Source organism: Microcebus murinus, chromosome 12, assembly GCF_040939455.1.
Source record: "Microcebus murinus isolate Inina chromosome 12, M.murinus_Inina_mat1.0, whole genome shotgun sequence".
Taxonomy (NCBI): domain Eukaryota; kingdom Metazoa; phylum Chordata; class Mammalia; order Primates; family Cheirogaleidae; genus Microcebus; species Microcebus murinus.
This window is the reverse complement of record NC_134115.1, coordinates 88,141,986-88,162,132: the sequence shown is the minus strand read 5'-3', so window position 1 is coordinate 88,162,132 and position 20,147 is coordinate 88,141,986. Positions and strand designations below refer to the sequence as shown.

General features: G+C 55.9%; 1 long non-coding RNA gene across 1 annotated transcript; it reads right to left on the bottom strand.

Annotated features, from left to right (window-relative positions):
* Nucleotides 1-443: 443 nt before the first annotated feature.
* On the bottom strand, nucleotides 444-2,132 carry LOC142874387 (uncharacterized). Its single transcript, XR_012922205.1, has 2 exons — nucleotides 1,462-2,132; nucleotides 444-962 (listed from the first exon to the last, which is right to left on the bottom strand). It is a non-coding gene; the product is annotated as an uncharacterized LOC142874387 (long non-coding RNA).
* Nucleotides 2,133-20,147: the final 18,015 nt, after the last annotated feature.

The following is a 20,147-nucleotide window of genomic DNA, read 5'->3' as shown; positions in this document are numbered from 1 at the left end:
GGGCTTACTTTCCGGGAAGGGCTTATGTTGCGCAAATGCTTAGAAATCCTGCTAGGGCTTATTTTATGGGTAGGTCTTATTTTCGGAGAAACATGGTATGTATGAACCTATTGGCTCTGTTTACATTTTATGTATAAGTACATACAACATATATAGGCGACTGTGTGTATTTCCTACTGGTTTTGTTTCTCTGGGGAACCCCAAGCCCTACACAAAGCAAGGCTGCCTGGTGCCTGTGATTAGAATTCCCAGCGATACCGACCTGCATCAGGTAAGGAAGGGTCGTGTCCGACCCCCTTTCCCGGCCTCGCCCCCGGAGATGAGGAGCACTTGCTGACCAAGAGAGCCTCCCGCCAGACCTCCTCTCTGCTTGGACAGGTGTGCAACTTTCTCTGTGTGTGGGTGTGTGCTTTTGTTTTCACAAAAAAGGGATCCATACAAAGGCTATTGTTCTTTTAATAAATTTAACCACGTCTGTTGGCCACCTGCCCATGTCGCTACCTGGAGATGGAACCCCGCCCCGCAGCCCAGGTCAGCAGCCAGGGCGGGACGGCAGACCCGCCCCAGACTGTCTCGGAGGGAGACCGGCTATAATCCAGAAATTCCATTTAGGAATGCACAAGATGTTCATCTCAGCATTGTTTATCCTGGGGAATGCCATGGGAGCAACTTAAATGTCCAAAAAATTGGTTAAACACAAAACTGATTTTTTTTCCTTTTTTTGAGACAGGGTCTTGCTCTGTCACCCAGGCTAGAGTACAGTAGTGTCCTCACAGCTCACTGCAGCCTCCAACTCCTGGGCTCCAGTGGTCCTCCTACCTCAGCCTCCCGGGTAGCTGGGACCACAGGTGCAGCCACCACGACGCGTGGCCAGGAATTCTTGATCTTTTCTCCCAAGTCAGTGTTTCTTGCAGGCTTCCCACTGCGGCACCTCAGCTGGTCAACAGGCACAGACCTAGGCACTGAGATTTTGTTTTATTTTTTTTTTATTGAGGTATCGTTTACCTACAGTAAAATGCACAAGTCTTAGGTCCACAGCTCAATGAGTTTTTTACCCATGTAGACAAATTTGAAACTGCCGCCCAGAGGGAGACAGTCATTTCTGTGCACCCAGGAAGTTCCCTCACGTCCTACCCCAGCCAATGCCCTTCCTCAGCCTGGAGGTCACCACGCTTCTGCCCACGTTATGTTTTCTCCCTTCTCTTCTCTAACACCTGCCGGCCAGTCTGTCCCACGGCCTGTCGGTCCCCTGTTGCGTATCTTTCTCTCCCCGTCACCATTCATCTGGGTGACAGCACCCACCTCCACCCGTCCCCTCTCCTTCTCCGGCTCCCCTGTGTCCCCCTCCCTGCAGCAGCCGGGGGCCTGATCCCGTCACTGCCCTGCCCGCTGGTGCCCTCAGGAAAGTGCCACCTCCCCCGGTGCTCGGCTAATCACCCCCTTGCCCTGGCGGGTCCTTACCTCGCTGAGCACCTGTGAGCATCATCCTGCGGGGTCCGGACGCAGTGCAGATGAGGGGACGGGCCAGTGCGGGAGCCACCGGACCATGGTGGCAAAGGCAGTGAGCGGTGAGGCTGGGACACACCCACGGGCTGTCTGACATCTGAACCCAGCTTTTAACCGCTCCACCGCCCCTTCATGAATGAATGAAGGAAGGAAGGAACACGTGATCTAGTGCCAGGCTTTCTTTTTCAGAAATACGGCTCATCTTTGGAAAAACCATACATCCCATCACCAACCGATTGAATTAATTTGGTTATGAGGTCGCTTTCTGGTCAGAGGAGAGGAAAAGGGAGGGGCCGGGACGGAAAGAGCAGAGGGGAGAAAGGAGCCCCGCGGGCCAGCAGCGCGGGGCAGGGGTGTCTCTGGACAGAGCGCTCCTTCACTGTGGCAATTTCCTGAAGACAGTCGTGACCCAGGCAGAGGAGGGGGCCCCCAAGGCCTGCGGTTTGGGTGAGGAAAGCAATTGCATAAAAGTGGAGTGCCTAGCTGCAGTCCCTGCCTGAGTCACGTCTGGGAGGGGGAGGAGCAGGTAAGAGCCCGAAGCCCCTTGGATTTCAGGCTGGCCGAGGCCTCCCGGGTGACGTCACTGAGGTCATTGCCCGATGAGCTCAGGCGGAGGTGCCCGGGGACAGGATAAGAGGTGGGGGTGGGGTGAGGCTGGCACAGAGGACTCCAGGCCTCATTGGAGACTGTCCGGGAGAGAGGTCCACGCCAGCCCCTCCCGGGCTCCCTCTGTGGGGCTCTGCAGCCTCCCACTCTCATGGCTGTTCTTCCGGGGACGTCCCCTGGCTTTCTGGTCGCAGCCCCACTACTGTCACCTATTCCAGGTGTGGAGCTCAATCTGTGCACAGCCGGGGAGGTACCGATGACTGGGCACGAAGTGGCTGTCAGCCAGGAGGAAGCATTTTCTCCTGCTAGGATCATGTTGTGCAATTCAGAGGCAAAACCCATGGTGTCCCCGGGGGCTGGGTGGGTTGAGGATGATGACATGGGAGCGTCAGGGCCCTCCAGGACTGTCAAGCTTGGCTGCCTTGGTCCCGGGCTGCAGCTTGTGCCTGGGGCTGGGGTGGGGAGGCGTATCGGGTCCATTCCAGGCTCTAACCTCAGAACTCTTCAGGGAGAACTTTCCCCAGCCCTGTGCTCTGGTCTCAGCAGTCAATTACAGGCACGTGCTCCTCTATCGTGGCTCTGAGATAGCTTAGATTGGAAACTGAGGCCCTGGGGGAGGTCGGAGCACCCACGCTGGGCCCAGCCTGGGGGATCAGCCAGCTAGTGTAACTCCATGACTGTCTGTCCATCCATGTATCTTCCTGTATCTCTATCTCACTGTGGTTCAGTACGGACATTGGTTGAGTCATGTCACTCCTTTGAACTTCAATTCTTCATCTTGTCAATGAAAAAGAGCCAAACTCTGCAAAATAATTTTAAAGAGATTTATTCTGAGCCAAATTTGAGGACCATGACCCGGAGCCACTGCCAAGAGGCCTTGGGCAAGTGGACTCGCCATGGCTGGGTTACAGTTTGGTTTTATACATTTTCAGAGAGACAGGGGTTACAGGCAAAGTCACAAATCAATACATGAGAGGCATGCATTAGTTTGGCCCAAAAAGGGTGGGACATCTCCAAGCGAGGGAGGTGGGGGGGGGGGCTTACAGGTTATAGGTGGGTTTAAAGATTTCTTGGCTGGCAATTGGCTGAGAGAGTTAGACTTTATCTAGAAGACCAGAAAGGATATATTTATTTTAAGATAAGGGTGTGAACACTCTGGGAGGTCCAGACAGGAGGACATTTTAAATTTACCATAGGTGCCTGCTAGGATGCCTTAAGATGCTTTAAATTTACGAATAGGCATCTACTAGGATGCTTGAGTTAAGATATTTTAAATTTGTGATAGGCATCTGCTAGCATGCTTGAGTTACTTGATAGGGCTTCTTATCTTTTAGGTGATGTTAATGCCATACCAGAATCAGGTTGGGAAGTAAACCACCGCTTTATTTGGTTAACAAAAGCCGCTTAGTGGGAATTTAGCGTTTGTCAGCCTGACCCAGGGGGCCTCCTTAGGAAGGAGTTTTTAGCAAAAGAAAAAGATCAGAGTTTAGTCCTCAGTCTCTAAGATGGGATAATAGTAGACCCACCTCCAGGATGGCTACCAGACAATGAGAAAACCCATCTCCAGCACAGGGCAGTGTCTGCAGGTGGAGTTGGCTGGTGTTATATAATGATTATCACCATTAGTTTTATGGCCCAGATCATGTCCCCAGCCCAGGCTGAAGCTCTGTCTCCCGGCCACCTGTCCCGGAGGTCAGAGCCTTTTTTCTTTGGCCGGGTCTTGCGCTTGGCCTGAAGCCACTCTGTGCCTGCTCAGCCTCCGGGCCTGGCCCTCCCCAGAGTGCCGGGGACTCTTCTCACAGCTGCTGCCAGCGACATGCCTAACAGTGACACACCTGCAGCCCCAGGGCCGCTGAGGGTCCACGTGGCCAGAAAGGTTCCTGGAAACTACCTGGCGGGAAACAGGCAGTGGGAAGGGCGCGCTGGCGGCCAGGAACTACTCGGGGTCGATCCTGTGCTCTCTGTGCTGGAGGACCAGGGTCTCGGGCCAGGCGAGAGCAGGGCCGTCACCATGGTGCAGTTTGGGTGTGCAGGAGACAGGGGAGCAGCAAGAGGCTTGCACCGAAAATGTCCTCTTTCCCTGGGTCCCCAGAGGACATGCGAGACCTGAAATGGCCTTGGCAGGGGTGGGCTGGGGACTTGGCGTCTAGTGGACCCGAGCGTCTGACAGAGCAGGTGGCAGAGCCGTGCAAGCTGGGTCCGGATTGTGGCAGTTGGGTGGTTTAGTGGCTGTGGCTGGGGCAGAGGCACACGCAGGACCCCGGATGAAGCCGTTTGCAGTGAGGACGCCGGGGCCCATGGGAGCCAGGTGGGGACCCCAGGGCCGGTCAGGAGCCAAAGCAGATTTCCCGGGGGGCTTTTTGTGGTCACTGTGTGCACGCGTTGTTCGGGCCATGTCCCGGCCCCAGCTCAGCCTCCTCCGCTCCCGCATGGTTCCTGTCACCCTCGCCCAGGCATCTGCAGTTCACACCTGGGGAGGACCTGTTTGGGCTGCTGATGTCATGGGCTGTTGGGCAGCCTCGCCAGTGGCTGCCGAGGTCTGGTGCCCCTGCTGCCCAATCAGCTGTGGCCATGGTGGTGGGACCCCGGCCAGGAACTCGTCGCCCATGCTGGGGAATCGCCGAGGGCTGCTTCTTTGGAGGAGATGTGTCCACCCGTGTGGGGTGGGGCACCCCTCACAGAGGCCCTGGCAGGGGCGCGTGCCGGGCCTTGTCCCATACACCCTCTGGCTTCCAACCGGCCACTAGGCTCCTGAGAACTCACCAAAACCCCCTTCCCCACTGTGCTGCTCTCCTCCCCTGGCGCACGCCCAGTCTTTGTGACGGTTCTCATCTGTCGTGGGGAAATCCCTTCCTTACCAGGCTCTCCTGCCATTGGACTGATGGTTGGTGGAGGGCGGGCAGCGGTCCCCAGCCACGGCCTCGGTCAGGGCTTGCTGGCTGTGTGCCCGCCCAGCAGCTGTGGGGAAGGGGCGCTGAAGTCACTGCGTGCTCATGCTCAGGGCAGGGCTTGTGCAATCCCACTCAACCCCTCCCCCGCCGGGCCGTGCTGGCGGGGCTGTGGCTGACCCCAGGGTGCCCGCCCTGACTTGAGACTCAGAGTCATTCTGTGGATGAGTTAACTTCCCAGCGCGTCCTGAGTGGCTGCTATGTATGTGTTGAGTGTCCCTAGTAAACACTGTTGGTGCACTCACTTCCTACCCCTCCTAGCTGGGGGGTCTCAGTAAAAGCTTTGCCTCTGGAATGACACCGGCCTGGTTGAATCTCAGTTGCTACGATACCAGCGGCAATCGCAGTAGCAGTGGTCGTGTGCATTTAATCCCGGGCACAATCCGTGCTGCCTGGATTACCCCAGGAAGGTCCCTTGTCACACCCGTTCCAGAGACCGAGGAAGTGCGGCTCCGGGTGGTGCTCGGGAAGGAGGCAGCAGTGACAATGGTAACCGGGCCCCGGCTCAGGGCTTGTCTCCTGTCTGCTCCTTGGCTGGTGGGCCGTCGAGGGCGGTTATTTGGCCTCTCCAGGTCTCAGTTTCTTCACACGTGCCATAAGAAGTTTAATGCATCGAGTGGTCACAGAAAAGAAGTACTTTTCAAACTGTAAAACTCGAGCCCCAGTTTGGCATCATCTCAGATGGGAAGGGGAACGTTAGCTGTTCTTCAGCATTAAATTGGGGTTTGCAGAGTTGACCTCTGAGACCAGCTTGTTCAAAATCGGCCCACTATTTGGCTGCCTATCTCAAGGGCAGTGCAACATCTTGTTTTGTTTTGCTTTTTTGAGATGGGGTCTCACTACATTGCCCAGGCTGGAGTGCAGTGGCTGTTCACAGGTGCAGTCATGGTGCACTGCAGCTGCGAGTGCACCCTCGGGATCTCCTGCCTCAGCCTCCCGAGTAGCTGGGACCACACGTGAACAACACCACGCCTGGACACCGCTTAAACTTCTTGGTTCACAGGTCTTGGGGTCTGAACCAACAGGAACATGCTTCATTTGAGATTCCAGTTACATCTGTAATCTTTGTACCATGTTTCTTAAAATAGAAAACCAGACAGGCATATGAGTAAATCCTAGAACACTATTTATTGCACAATGAAAAGCAGGTGACATTAGCCCATCTCCTTGTATAGGGCTGTGCTGTCCAGTACGGCCGCCAGATGTAGTGACTAGCACCCGACACGAATTGAGTCCAAATTGACATGTTCTGTGGGTGTAATGTTCATACTGGATTTCGAGAGCTGATGTAGAAAAACTGTAAAGTATCTCATTAATAATTTAAAAATATTGATTAAATGTTAAAATGATAATATACAGATGTTGGTGAAAGAAGTTCTTTTTTCTTCTACTACTCACAACACTTCCGACAGCAAACGTGTGGGTTTTCCACACCCAGTGTCACCTGTGCTGACACTAACTGTGAAGTCAGCACAGACCCTACAGGCTACGGGCGCAGACCCACAGGACTGTCCCCCACGCCAGGTGTCAGCCCAAGTCCACATTGTCACCTGTGCTTGTGACCAACTGGCTATAAACCAGAGGTTCTTATAGCACGCTCCTCAGATTTAGGAGTGGGGAGGTGTGTTACGCTCCAGAAGGACTATCAATACTTGGGTTTTCTGATTTATACAGAGAGAAATCTGGGGGATGTGTGTGGGGATGGATGTCAAGGGTGTGGGGTGACGGTGGAAGGACCATTAGGAGTGATCCAGCCAAATCTATTGATATGGACTTACCAGCACAGATTCTGCATTCTGCATTTAGCTCAGGGAGTTAGAAAAGGCTCTAACAGTTTGGTGGCTGGGTAGCTCAAACATGGACCTAGAGGTGGCCCATTGTGATCAAGCTGGAAATGTCAGACATGACTTGGTTAAATGGAGAGGAAGGAGGCTGGGCGCTGTGGCTCACGCCTGTAATCCTAGCACTCTGGGTGGCAGAGGCAGGAGGATTGCTTGAGGCCAGGAGTCCAAGACCAGCCTAAGCAAGAGCGAGACCCCCGTCTCTAATAAAAATAGAAAAATTAGCTGGTTGTCATGGTATGCGCCTGTAATCCCAGCTACTCGGGAGGCTGAGGCAGGAGGATCGCTTGAGCCCAGGAGTTTGAGGTTGCTGTGAGCTATGATGACACCACTGCACTCTACCCAAGGGTGACAGACCGAGACTCAAAAATAAATAAACAAAATAAAGTAGAGGAAGGAATTCGAAGGCTTAGGGAGATCAGAATGTTAGAGTGGACTTGTCGTATAAGACCCACGAACTGATCACACCACTGCCCTCCAGCCTGGGCCACAGAGTGAGACCTTGTCTCAAAAATAAAAAAATAAAAAGACCTGCTCACCCACACTGGGAGGGTCCAGGAAACACACCTTTACCGGTACTGTGAGGAGTAAATTCGTGGGGGGAGCCCAGACACCCTCGGTCACTCTGTGAGCACGCTCCTCTGTAGGCCAGACCTCGCTGGGGACCTCAGTCACTGACTGGGAGACCTAAATGCAATGGAAGCGGCTGGACCCCAGAGGCCAGCTGGTGGCCCTCCACTGCCCAAAGCAAGGCGGGTGTGGCCACTGCACTGCACAGCAGAGTCGAGCTGCAACCAGAACGGTCTGACTTGCACAGACTGGGGCATTGGTCAATCGCTCGCTAGTTCCTAGAAGTGAAAACAGACAGGAAGCCTACCGAATTCTTACTTTATCCATACGGGCAGACAAGTCATAAACCAAATGAACAGAAGTTCAACCTGAATCATAGAAACAGAGTCATGGCCCCTCAATTGATTCTCGAACTTGAGACATTTACAGACCCAGAACTCCTTAAATGAACAGGAAGCTGGGTCCCCTTGAGGAAGGAGCCCCATATGATACTGACAATTCAAACCGCTCATCTCTCTCCCAGCTGTCCCCAAAGGCCTTTAACTTGGGTAACTACTGCACATTAGAGAAAGGAAACAATCAGACCTTGCGGGGGCGACTGGACGCTGGCTCTGAGCTGACAGCGACACCAGGAGACCTCACGTCACTGTGGGCCGGGCGCGGTGGCTCACACCTGGAATCCTAGCACTTTGGGAGGTCGAGGTGGGAGGATTGCTTGAGGACAGGAGTTTGAGACCAGCCTGAGTGAGACCCCATCTCTACAAAAAAATAGAAAAATTAGCCAGGCGTGGTGGTGTATGCCTGTAGTTCCAGCTACTGGGGAGGCTGTCTCAAAGGAAATGACAAAAAAAAAACAAAAAAAAAAACAAAAAAACATCACCGTGGCCCTCCCGTCAGAGCAGGGGCTTATGAAGGTCAGGTGATTGATGGAGTTTAGCTGAGGTCTGACTTGCGGTGGGCCCATCTGTGGTTATTTCCCCGGTTCCAGAATGCACGGTTGGGATAGACACGCTTGGCATCTGGCACCGTCCCCGCGCTGGTCTCCTGACCTGTGGAGTGAGGGCCGTTATGGCGGGAAAGACCACGTGGGAGCCCCTGGGACCGCCTCTCCCTAGGACAGCAGTAAATCAAAAGCAAGCCTGTATTTCTGACGGGACTGCAGAGATTAGTGCCACCGCCTAGAACCGGAAAGATGCAGTGCTGGAGAGTCCCGCCACATCCCCGGTCACCTTTCCAGTTTGTCCTGTGCAGAAGGCAGATGGATCCTGGGCGTGACAGTGGATTATCATAGATTTAACCAGGTGGTGACTCCAGCTGCAGCTGCTGCACCAGCTGTGGCTTCATTGCCGGAGCCAATGGCCACATCCCCGGTACCTGGGATGCAGCTGTTGATCTGGCAAGTGCCTTTTCCCCATCCCTGTCCATAAGGCACCCAGAAGCAGTTTGCTCTCAGCTGGCAAGGCCAGCGGTGCTCCCCCGCTGCCCGGCCTCAGCTCTCCAGCCCTGGTCACGACGTGGTCTGCAGGCTCTCGACTGCCTTGCTGCCTGCACGGAGCCGCCCTGGGCCGCTGCGCCACGCTGGCTGACCTGGTGAGCAAGGCGTAGCGACTACCCTCGACTCCCTGGTGAGACCTGTGTGTGTCAAGGTTGGAGATAAATCTGATTACAATTCAGAGGCCTATGCCTCAGCCGCGTTTCTAGGGGTCCAGCAGTGTGGGGCGTGTCAAGATACTCCTTCTAAGGTGAAGGACAAGTGATTGCTCCTGACCTCTCCTACAGCCAGGCCCAGTGCTTCGTGGGCCTCTTGCACGGTGGGGGGACATATTCCTCATCCGGGCGCGTCCCTCCAGCCTGTTCACCAAGGGATCTAAACAGCTGCTCGTTTGGGGTCGGGTCCAGAGCAGGGCCTTAGTGAGACTGAGCACTTAACCAAGGGCCACCAAATTACCATGTGGCCTGAGCGGCCCGTCAAGACTGGGTGTTGTCTGGCCCGCCGAGCACCGCGTCATCCTGCAGAAGTGGCGTAGACATGACAGGGCCCAAGCAGGCCCTGAAGGCACGAATAAGTTACATGCCGTGGCCCAAAGGCCCCTGGTCCCCGCTTCCTCTGTGCTGCCTGCCCTCCTCCAGCCTGCACCTATGGCCTCCTGGGGAGTCCCCTGCCACGGGTGACAGGGGAAGAGAAGATCCGGGCCTGGCTTACTGGCGGTTCTGCACAATAGCTAGGCGCCATCTGAGAGTGGACAGCTGCGACCCCACGGCCCCGTCCCGGACACCCCCGAGGACAGTGCTGACAGGAAATCCTCCCAGTGGGCGGGAGCTAGAGCCGGGCACCTGGGTGATTGGAGGGAGAACGGCCGAGGTGCAGCTGTGTCCTGATTCTTGGCTGCGGCCAGCGGTTTGGCTGGATGGCTGGGGGCTTGGAGGGAACATGGCTGGAAAATTGGTGAAAAGAAAAGGCCCCATTCGGGCAGAGGTGTGTGGACAGATCTCTCCGGATGGGAAAAAGGGGGGCTGGTATTTGTGTCCCGTGTGAATGCTCACCCACAGGCGACCTCAGCAGAGGAGGGTGTTAATAATCAAGTGACAAGGTAACTTGTCCTGTGGGGACCAGTGAGCCTTTTTTCCAGCCACCCTGTCACTGTTCACTGGACTCATGAGCAGAGTGGCTGTGGTGGCAGGGGTGGAGGCTATGCTTGGGCCTAGCGACGTGGACTACCCCACCAAGGCCAACCCGATTGTGGCCACTGCCGAATGCCGATCTCACAGTAAGGGGCCCAACGCTGGCCCCTGGTGCGGCACCACTCCCCAGGGCGACCGGCGGCTACCTGGCGGCAGGTCGATTGCACTGGACTGCGTCCGTTGCGGAAGGCGGTGTTTGGTCCTTACTGGGACGGATGCTTACTCTGGGTATGGATTTCCCTTCCCCGCACGCAGCGCCTCTGCCAAACTCCCACCCGTGGGCTTGCAGGGCGCCACCGTCGCGGCAGTCGCCTCTGAGCTGGGAACCCGCCTCACGGCAGAGGACACACAGCAACGGCCGGTGCTCACGGGCCTCGCTGGTTCCCACGTTCCCCACCGTCCCAGACCCGCTGGCGTGGCGGAACGGGGGAAGGGCCTTTTGAAGGCATTGCGGCAGCCCCGGCGCGGTAGCGACACCTTGCAGGCCTGGGGCAACCCTCTCCGGAAGGCCGTGTGTGCGCGCGGCGTCTCACACGGGGTGCTGTCCCCCAGGGCCAGGAGTCGCAGGTCCGGGAGGCAAGGCTGGGGACGGGAGCGGCACCGTCACCATCCCCTCTAGTGACCCAGGCGCAGAATTCCGCTTCCTGTTCCCAGACTGTCTGCTCTGCTGGCCTAGCGGTCTTGGCTGCAGAGGGAGGGGCGCTTCCACCAGGACACACGACAATGACTCCATTGAGTGCCGCGCTTGGGCTCCTCACGCCTCTGAGTCAGCAGCCTGGGGTCGGAGCGCCGGTGCGCTGGGGCGACTGATCCACGCCACGGAGGGGAGCCGGGCTGCTGCCCGTGGGGAGGAAGGGAGGAGTATGTCTGGAATGCAGGAGGTCCCCCAGGGCCCTGGGATTAAGGTCACTGGAAAACAACAGCAACCCAATCTGGGCAGGACCATGAATGGCCCAGACACTTCGGGAATGAAGGTTTGGGTCACCCGGCCTGGTAAGGGACTGCGGGCAGCTGAGGTCTTGCTGGTGGCAGAGGGGACGCAGAGTGGGCAGCAGAGGGTGGTTGTAAACCCCAGCTACGACCACGTGACCAATTGCAACATGAGAACTGTGACTGTCATGCGTGTCTCCTCCTTATTGTGCTACAGATGTGGGTGTATCTGCTTTCTGTCCTGTCTCACTCCCTTGTCACGGAACGCAAGACGTGCTGACTCCACGTCACAGTGTCTAAGCTGTGGGACAGCAAGGAACAGCGCAAAAGCCACTTGAGGACTCCCCTCCTCTTCTGCGGAAGGGTCCGTGTGCTTTTGGTGGTCTGCGGGCCCGTTGTGTCGTGGTAGGCGGAACTACGGCTTTGCTGCTGTCTCTGCTTGGAGATTAAGTGGCTTAGGGGCCGCGGGTGGACTTGGGATGGTTGGTGTGATTGTCACCTTGGGCCATGGGTGCCCAGGTGAGACACTGTCTCTGTGTGTCTGTGAGAGCGCTTCCAAGTGAGTCATGCTGAATCCACAGGCACAGCCGGGAGCCCCCAGCGTGGCGGCACCGTGCCACCTGCCGGGCCTGCCTAGAGCAAAAGGCAGGGGAGGAAGGAACTTGCCCCTGTGTTCTTCCTTGAGCTGCGACATCTCATCCCATTCCATCTACTGCCTGCGGACTGGAATGGACACCAGGGCTCCCCGGTTTGCAGCCTTGGACTCCGGCTGAATTACACCACCGGCTCTCCTGGGTCTCCAGCTTGCAGAGGATGGCCCTTGTCAGCCTCCATAGTCATGTGAGCCAATTATAAGTCATAGTAAATCTCCTTTTATGTATTCTAATATAAAAGGATATATATATATGTATATATATATATATATATATATATATATATATATATATATGGCCATGTGCCACATAATGACATTTGGCTCAACAATGGACCACATATATGATGGAGGTCTCATAAGATTATAACGGACCTGAAAAATTCCTATCACCTAATGACGTCTTAGCCATGATACCATAGCCCTTCCGGAGCTATTCTGGAGGCTGTGTGATTACCATAGGAGACCACAGCTCCATGCATGTTATTGTTCCCAAAGCCCTTCTGTGGGACAGATGTGGAGGTGGAGGACGGTGACATTGATGACCTTGACCCTGAGCAGGCCAAGGCTACTGTGTGTGTTTGTGTCTTAGTTCTCAACAACAAAGTTTAAAAAGTAAAAATAATAGTAATAATAATAATAAAGCTTATATAATAAGGATATAAAGAAAAAATATTTTTGCACAGCCGTAAAATGTATTTGTGTTTTAAGCTGAGTGTTATTACAAAAGGGTCACAAAGTTAAAAAGAAATTAAGAAGTTTATAAAGTAAAAAAGTTACAGTAAGCTAAGGTTCATTTGCTATCAAAGAAATAAAAAGATTTTAAACAAATGTAGTGTCGCCTGAGCGTACAGTGTTATAACGTCTTCATTAGAGTAACGTCCTGGGCCTGCGCATTCACTCCCCGCTCGCTCCCTGACCCGCCCGGAGCAGCTTCCAGTCCTGCAAGCTCCATGCACGGCAGGTGCCCTGCACAGGTGCACCATTTCTTATCTTTTACACTGATTTTTATTGCCCTTTTTCTCTGTTTAGATACACAAGTACTGACCATCGTGTTGCCGTTGCCTGCAGTGTTCAGTACAGCAACGTGCTGCACCGGTCTGTAGCCTAGGAGCGACCGGCCCACCGTCTAGCCTAGCCCGGGTGTGTAGGAGGCTGTCCCATCGAGGTTGTGTGTGTGTGGTCTGTGATGGTTGCATGGCAGTAATGTCGGATATATACTGGTTCTGTTTCTCTGCAGAGCCCTGCCTAACACAGACCCTATTTGCAATAAGGCCACAATCACAGGTACCAGGGGCTGTAACCTGGGCACATCTTCTGTGGGGACACACAGCTTGTTACAAGCACGTTACCTGGGTCTTTGGCGACGGCTGACTGCAAAGGAGCTCAGAGCGGGCTCTGCGAGTGCGTGATTCCGGATTGGAGTCCCACCCTGGGTCACTGCCCTGCTGCCGCAAGTTCCCTCCTGACCTCGGGAGTCCTCTCCCAGAGCTGGCGGTGACACTGCGTGAGCCTTGACCCCAAGTGGTGGCTGTGAGACCACCTATCAGCTATGTGACTGGGCACGTTACTCAGCTGCCCTGTACCTCAGATTTCTCGTCTATAAAACGGGAGCAGTAATTGTACCTAACTCATCCAGTTAACATGAAACTTAAATAAGTTCAGATTTCCCAGGCACATGGTACGCATTATATAAGTGTTGCTTTAAAAAAAATATTGCATGTTGCTTGGCTCGGGGGAAGTACTGAAAAGCGCTAGTTGCTGTTATTGCTCATGTTGCTATTCATAATGAGGTGTTTGGCGTTCATTATATAAGACAGAGATAACGAAAGGCCCTGTCAAGCTCTGATTGTGTCCTTAGCTCTCTCTGGCGTTACCCTTGTGCAGGTTTTGATTAGGACGTGCCTATCTCGCTTGCACCGTGTTGAGTCACCCTGCGCTTGGAGTCAGGGCCAGCTTCGTGCAGCTCAGATTAAAGTTTTACTGCCCCATCTTGAAATTCTTAATAATTTTCAGACAAGAGACTTTGCATTTTCATTTTGTGCTGGGCTCCGAAAATTCCGTGGCCAGGCCTGCTCAGAGTCACAGTTCTTCTCGTGCTTATAGCGGTGGGGACCTCCGGCAAAGGATGGGGGTCCCTCCGTAGCACCCGGAGTATGGCCCCTCTGAGAGGGACCTTTACAAACTTTACAGACAATCTGGGGGTCACAGGGGCTGGAAAACACGCGATCCAAGGGCGAGCTGGCGGGGCGGCAGTTGTTTTGCTGGAGGACGAGATTCAGGGTGGACCCGATGGTGTCCTCCAATCTCTGAAGGGCGGTGGGGAGGGGAAGGGTGTGTGTGTGCTCTCTGGCCCTCAGGGAAAGATCCAGCTCAGCATAAGGAAGGAATTTTGAACCAGGAGAGTTGTGCAAGAAGGGAATGGCTGGCTTGGGGACAAACCTCAGCTCTGCCTGGGGGTACAGAGCACGGGCTCCAGCTGGAGACAGCTACACGTCTGTCCAGATCTGTGACCTTGGGTAAAGTCATTCGCAGCCCTGAGCCCACCTCTCCGTCTGCAAAGTGTGCCCGTTAGTGTCCTACAACACAGCGCCGTGACGCTGGCTGACAGATCATACAGCGTGCAAGGGGCGCCCGGCTCACAGGAAGGGCCTCGTAAGTGACAGCTGCTGCTGCTACTGTCATTACTGTTACCGTAAAGTAGCGAGCTCCCCGTGCCTGGCAGAGTGAGTCGAAGGTGAGATGGACCACTGGGGAGAGACGACCCTGGCACCAAAGTAAAGGGGGACGCACACATTTTGCCCCCTCGACAACCTCAGCATCTGGTGTATTTGGATGATGAGTGAAAAACAGTCTTATTAAAATACCGCCTCGTGACAAAGGCCCGGCGGGAATGGGGTGGTGCTTCTTGTGGAGCCGAGGTTGTTTTGGGGTTGGAGGCTGCTGAAGTGGGAGGGGTTCCCATTGTTGCTGCTGCTGCATTTGGAAACCCCAGCCAGCTGTCCCCGGAGCCAGCTCTGGCTGACCTCATCCGAGGAATGCAAACCTCCCCCGCAGGGCCTCCTAGGAAATGTGTCCCTGATGTGACTGGGAGCTGCACACCAGGGTCGCTGTCTACGCCGTGGCCCGGGGGGGTGGGGGTGGGCAGCATCCGCACGCCGGGAGCGGTGTGCGTGCAAGCGGGAGACCGTGTGTGTCTGGTCCACTCGCGGGCAGCCTGGGCACGGGAGGGTCTCGGCTCCCCCCACCCTGGAAACTCTGCCTGGAGCCACACGAGCCACACCACACGCAGGGTGACGGCAGCTTCCTTGGAAATGCCTTGGCGGTGGTTCGCGCTGAGACAAACATTTCTCCTCCCTCCCGCATCCGCCTCTCCTGTCAGCTGGGTCCTGTCCCAGAGCTGCACGCAGGAAATGCTCCCTGTGTCACCAAGCCCCGCGCACAGCAACGGGCGGGAGGCGCAGAGTGCAAGGAGCAGCTGCTGGGCTCCGCCAGGGCGGCCACCAGCGTGTGGGTCTCCCCCGGAGACGGAGAGGAGGACGCACCACGTTGGCTCCAGGGCCACCCCGCATTCCGCACGCACGGTCGGGGGCTGCCTGTCAGCAGACGTTCACTAAGCTGGGACCGCGCAAGGCGCTGCAAATCCAGCCGTGAACAAGACAGGGGCCTGGCTTTTCTTTTTAACATAAAACTAACCATTTTAAAGCATGCAATCTGGTGTCATTAGTGCAGCCACAGTATTGGCAACCGTCACCACTATCCATCTCCAGAACTTTGTCATCGTCCCAGAGGAAACGTTACATGCATGGAGCCGTCACTCCCGCTCCCCGCTCTGCCCACCCCCCGGCAGGCTGCTTTCTCTCCCCGTGGATTTGCCCTTTCTGGACATTTCATAGAAGAGGAATCATATGACAAGTGCCTTTCGTGTCTGGCTTCTCTCCCCCGGTGTGATGCGTCCCGGGTTCCTCCCGCTGGTTGTGCGCAGCGGCCGGGACTTCATGGCTTTTGGTGGCCAAGGCATAGTCCGTTGCATGGACATCTAGTCTTTTCTTGCTGCTGGACTTTCCAGCCGAGCATCTCCGCTTTTCCTCATTCCCACGAGAACGAGAGAGCTCCCTTGGCGTTTCCTGACCTAGGACGTCGTGAAGTTAGTGAGGGGATCTGACACTGCACACCCAAGGCGCTCATCTCTTGAGAGCATACGACGTACCAGGTGCTCTGGGCATAAGCTCGCAGCCCCACAGCCAGAACACGGCTCCCTCTGGGACAGGAACGTCCACCTCTACCAAGGCCAGCTGTGGGATCAGGGCAAGTACAACCACCGGCCAGGGCCTCAGGCTCCATATCTCTAAAATGGGTCTGTTAGTCACACCTCCCTTGAATCTGATAATGTCTATGATTAGCCCAGTGTTAGATGAAAGGACAATGCCTGGTGACCTTGTGGCCATCACGCAATCTAGCTGCCGTCATTAAGTGGGGTGGCGTCATCCTCACAGGCCATCTTGGCTGTCTCAGGAATGGGCCTGAGGGGCCAGGCTGGGCTGGGGCGCCCCACAAGCAGCCTGGCACGCAGCCCCAATCAGCTGGGCTCACTGACGGGCAGCTTCCAGTCCTTCCATTTATTTAGACTTGTCAATAGATGGCAGATGGGTGTTTGTGGCGTCTCCGTGCAGCTAAAGGTAAAATGCACGGCCTTTTCCAGAACTAACTGAATGGCTGCCCAAGGCAGTCGCGCTGGGGCAATGCCTCAGTGGGCCTGCGCTCGGCGGCCGGTCCCTCTCCAGACACACAGGCCTCTTTTCTGGGTCTCTCTGCATCAGAGGACCGGCAGCCGGGCTCCGCGGCACTGCAGGCAGTGGGCAGGCGGCGCCAGGACCCGGAACAAACTCCTGGAACAGAAGTGGAGTTTTTCACTTGTCTCGGTCTAGCCGCTTAATGATAAGGGACAGAGATCCAGATCAAATGAGCTTGGTTCCGTTCAACAGGTGGTGGTTGCCGCTGTATGTCAGGCACGGTGCTGGTGCCCACGGTTCATCCGTGAACGAAGACCCTGCCCTGGGAGGCTGGGTGCGGGGCGGCGAGAGTAAGACGCCACTTGGCGTGGCGTTGGGTGCCGGGTGCCATGGAGAGGGGAGAGAAGCAGAGGCAGGGGGTGGCCTCGGGTGCCGGAGGTGGGGCAGACGGTGGGACTGACAAGGTGGCGAGCATGAGCCTCCGGAGAAGGTGAGATTAGAGCAAAGGTTTGAAGGAGCTGAGACATCAGCCCGGGGGAAACCTGGGGAATGGGGCATGGGCCATCGTCCTTGGCTTTTACTGTGAGTGAGATGGGAGCCACTGCAGCGTTTGGAGAAAAGGAAGGATGTGATTTTTATTTATTTATTTATTTTTGAGACAGAGTCTCTCTCTGTTGCCTGGGCTACAGTGTCGTGGCGTCAGCCTAGCTCACAGCAACCTCAAACTCCTGGGCTCAAGTGATCCTCCTGCCTCAGCCTCCCGAGTAGCTGGGACTACAGGCATGCGCCACCATGCCCGGCTCATTTTTTCTATATATTTTTAGTTGGCCAATTAATTTCTTTCTATTTTTAGTAGAGACGGGGTCTCACTCTTGCTCAGGATGGTTTCAAGTTCCTGACCTCAATCGATCCTCCCTCCTTGGCCTCCCAGAGTGCTAGGATTACAGGCGTGAGCCACCGGAAGGATGTGATTTGACTGATTTTTTTTTTAAGCAAAAAAGAAAACTCCTAGATTTCTAGGCCCTGGTGAGTCAGAGGCGGGGCCTCCTCCTCTGCCCCTGGCTGCAGGCTCCCTTCACGTGGGGAGGGCCGGCTGCACACGGCCTCAGGCCAGCACCGTCCTCTGGCTGGAGCCCAGAGCCAAGAGGGTCTCTCTGTTAGTGTCCTGCCCTCCCAGGGAAGGTGCCAGGGACGCCGATTGGCTGGCCTGGGTCACATGGCTGCCGCCACCAACAGGATGGGGTGCTCCTAGGGGCAATCCCACTGGGATTACAGTCACTAGGAGTAAGGTCCTGGGAAAAGGCTCTGGCTTCCCAGAAGTTGGGAGGGAGAGGTGAGCTGGCAGACAGAAAGGACTGCTCCCACCTGGTGCACCTGTGTCCCCGGGGGCTGCAGAGCCGCAGAAAGCGCCACTGAGCTGTGTGCACGGCACCGTGTTTGTCGGCCCCAGAGCACGTTTTGCAAACGTTGCTTCCTAACGAGGCTGATGCCGCAGTGGTGACTACTGGGCAAGTCTGGCTTCAAAGTCCCTTTTGCTAGTCCTTCTTTATTTTTGTAAATCCCTTCACGTGATTTCCCCATCGCTGGCTACAGAAAGCACATTCCCAGAGGTCAGGAACCAGCCGCCGAGGTGGGGCCGCTTCCTCCTCTCCAAGCCTCCTCTGATGTTACAGACGATCGGCCGCGTGAGGACCTGGGTTCCCGCCGTCAGGAAATGCCACGGAGGGGCTGGAATAAGCCCATGGCAGCTTTGGACACGGCAGCGCCTCTGCTCAGGGCTGTAGGATTGCGACGGGGAGGACTTTCGTGGGTTTAAAAAAAATATGGAAAAGTAACAAGGTTTGAAGAGCCATCTCAGTGACCTTTCACATATGTACCCACCCCCCAGGTCAAGATAGAAAATATTTCTAGGGGCTTCTCTCGCCCTCATTTTTGTGCACACACTGCTGTCGTCCCCAGGGGCTGCCACTCCCCAGCGCTGTGCACACAACATCCCCAGGGTCCCCCCCCCCAAAAAAAAGCAGGGAGCACCAGTCCCATCTCACAGGCAAAGAAATTGAACTAGGCTGGGCAAGGTGGCTCCTGTCTATAGTCCCAGCACTTTGGAAGGCTAAGGCAGGAGGACTGCTTGAGCCCAGGAGTCTGACACCAGCCTGGGCAACATAGCAAGACCCCCATCTCTACAAAAAAAACCCCACAAAAATTAGCCAGGCATGGTAGTGAACTCCTGTAGTCCCAGCTACTCGGAAGGCTGAGGTGGGAGGATCGCTTCAGCCCGGGAGGTCAAGGCTGCAGTGAGCTGTGATCGGGCCACTTCACTCCAGCCTGGGTGACAGAGGGTGTCTCAACAACCAAAAAAGACAAACATAGGAAAAACCAAAATGAATGAAACAAAATAAAAAAATGAAACCGAAGCCCAGAGAGAAGTAACACCACCCCCCAAACCGCAGCAGCAGCAGCAGCAGCGGCTCCCGTGGACCGAGGGCAGCTTTGGGGAAATTCCTGGCCGAAGATCAGAGAAGGTTTTGTCCTGCTTGTCAGGCTCTGGCTTAACTGGTTCATTTCTGTAGACGATGAGGAAAAGATTCCTACCTCGAAGTCACGTACATCAGTCATCAGAGTTTCCCTACAAAGTCTCTTTCATTTTCAGCTCAGGGTAACAGCAGGCGATAGCACGCGCCTCGCCCAGCCCCACCGCGGGCAGGCTTCCCTCCTGCGGCTGCAGGGGACCAAGCAGGGCAGAGCACGCCCCTCGCCCAGAAGGACGAGCGGGCCCTCCCGGGCCGTGCGTGGTCCCCGGTTCTGGGCGTGGTACGGCCACCAGACCCCGTCCTCACAACCGAGCTTTCCGACGTGGAAGGCGGAAAGGGGCTGCCTCCTGGGGTTCCCCTGAGCTGGGGCGTCCTGTTCTCGGACAGAAAGCCCTGCCCGGGGCAGGCTCTCACAGCCCCCCAACACACGGCCAGAGGTAAACATGTTTCGCGACGTCTCATACTTGCCGCGTGCCGTCCCTGGCGGTGTGTATGGTGACCTGCCACTCACCTTGTGGGGCTGGGACGGCTCGGCCTGCCGGTGCCCCATGCCCTAGAAACATGGAGGCAGTTTATCAGTGTTTTGTCCGGACGAAGGAATGCTCGGCACGTGGCAGATGGGCCAGAAGCCACCCGCCCGCTGCCCCTAGCAGCAGGGCAGGGTTTTCTGAGCGTGTCCCTCCCGACAAGGCAAGGTCATTACGCCCATTTGGAGGAGGAGGAAGCTGAGGCTCAGGGGACCTGCTGCAGGCCAGGTGCTTGGTCATTGCGACCGGTAGCCAAGACTCCTTTTGGTCACCACGACTGCCTCGGGGAGTGACCCACAGCTGCGTTTTGCGGCTGAGGCGGTTCAGAGAGGACAGCTGCTTGCCCAAGGCCACACGGCTGCTGCCGAGGTCCGGCTTTGGGATCCCGGGCCAGCCCTCCCTTTGATCTCTGACACTGCTGCCCCCGGCCAGGTGCTGTCCCTAAGGACCGGGTCAGGCCCAGAGCGAGAGCGCGGAGCAGGCAGGCACGGGAGGCTGAGTTTTCCCTCTTCCCCACCGCCCTGGAGCCCCTCCCGAAAAGCCAAAGTGCCGGCAAAATGAAACAAGCCAGAACCTGCCTTGGCCAAGTCCTGCCCGGAATCCCGGGAAGGGGCAGGACGA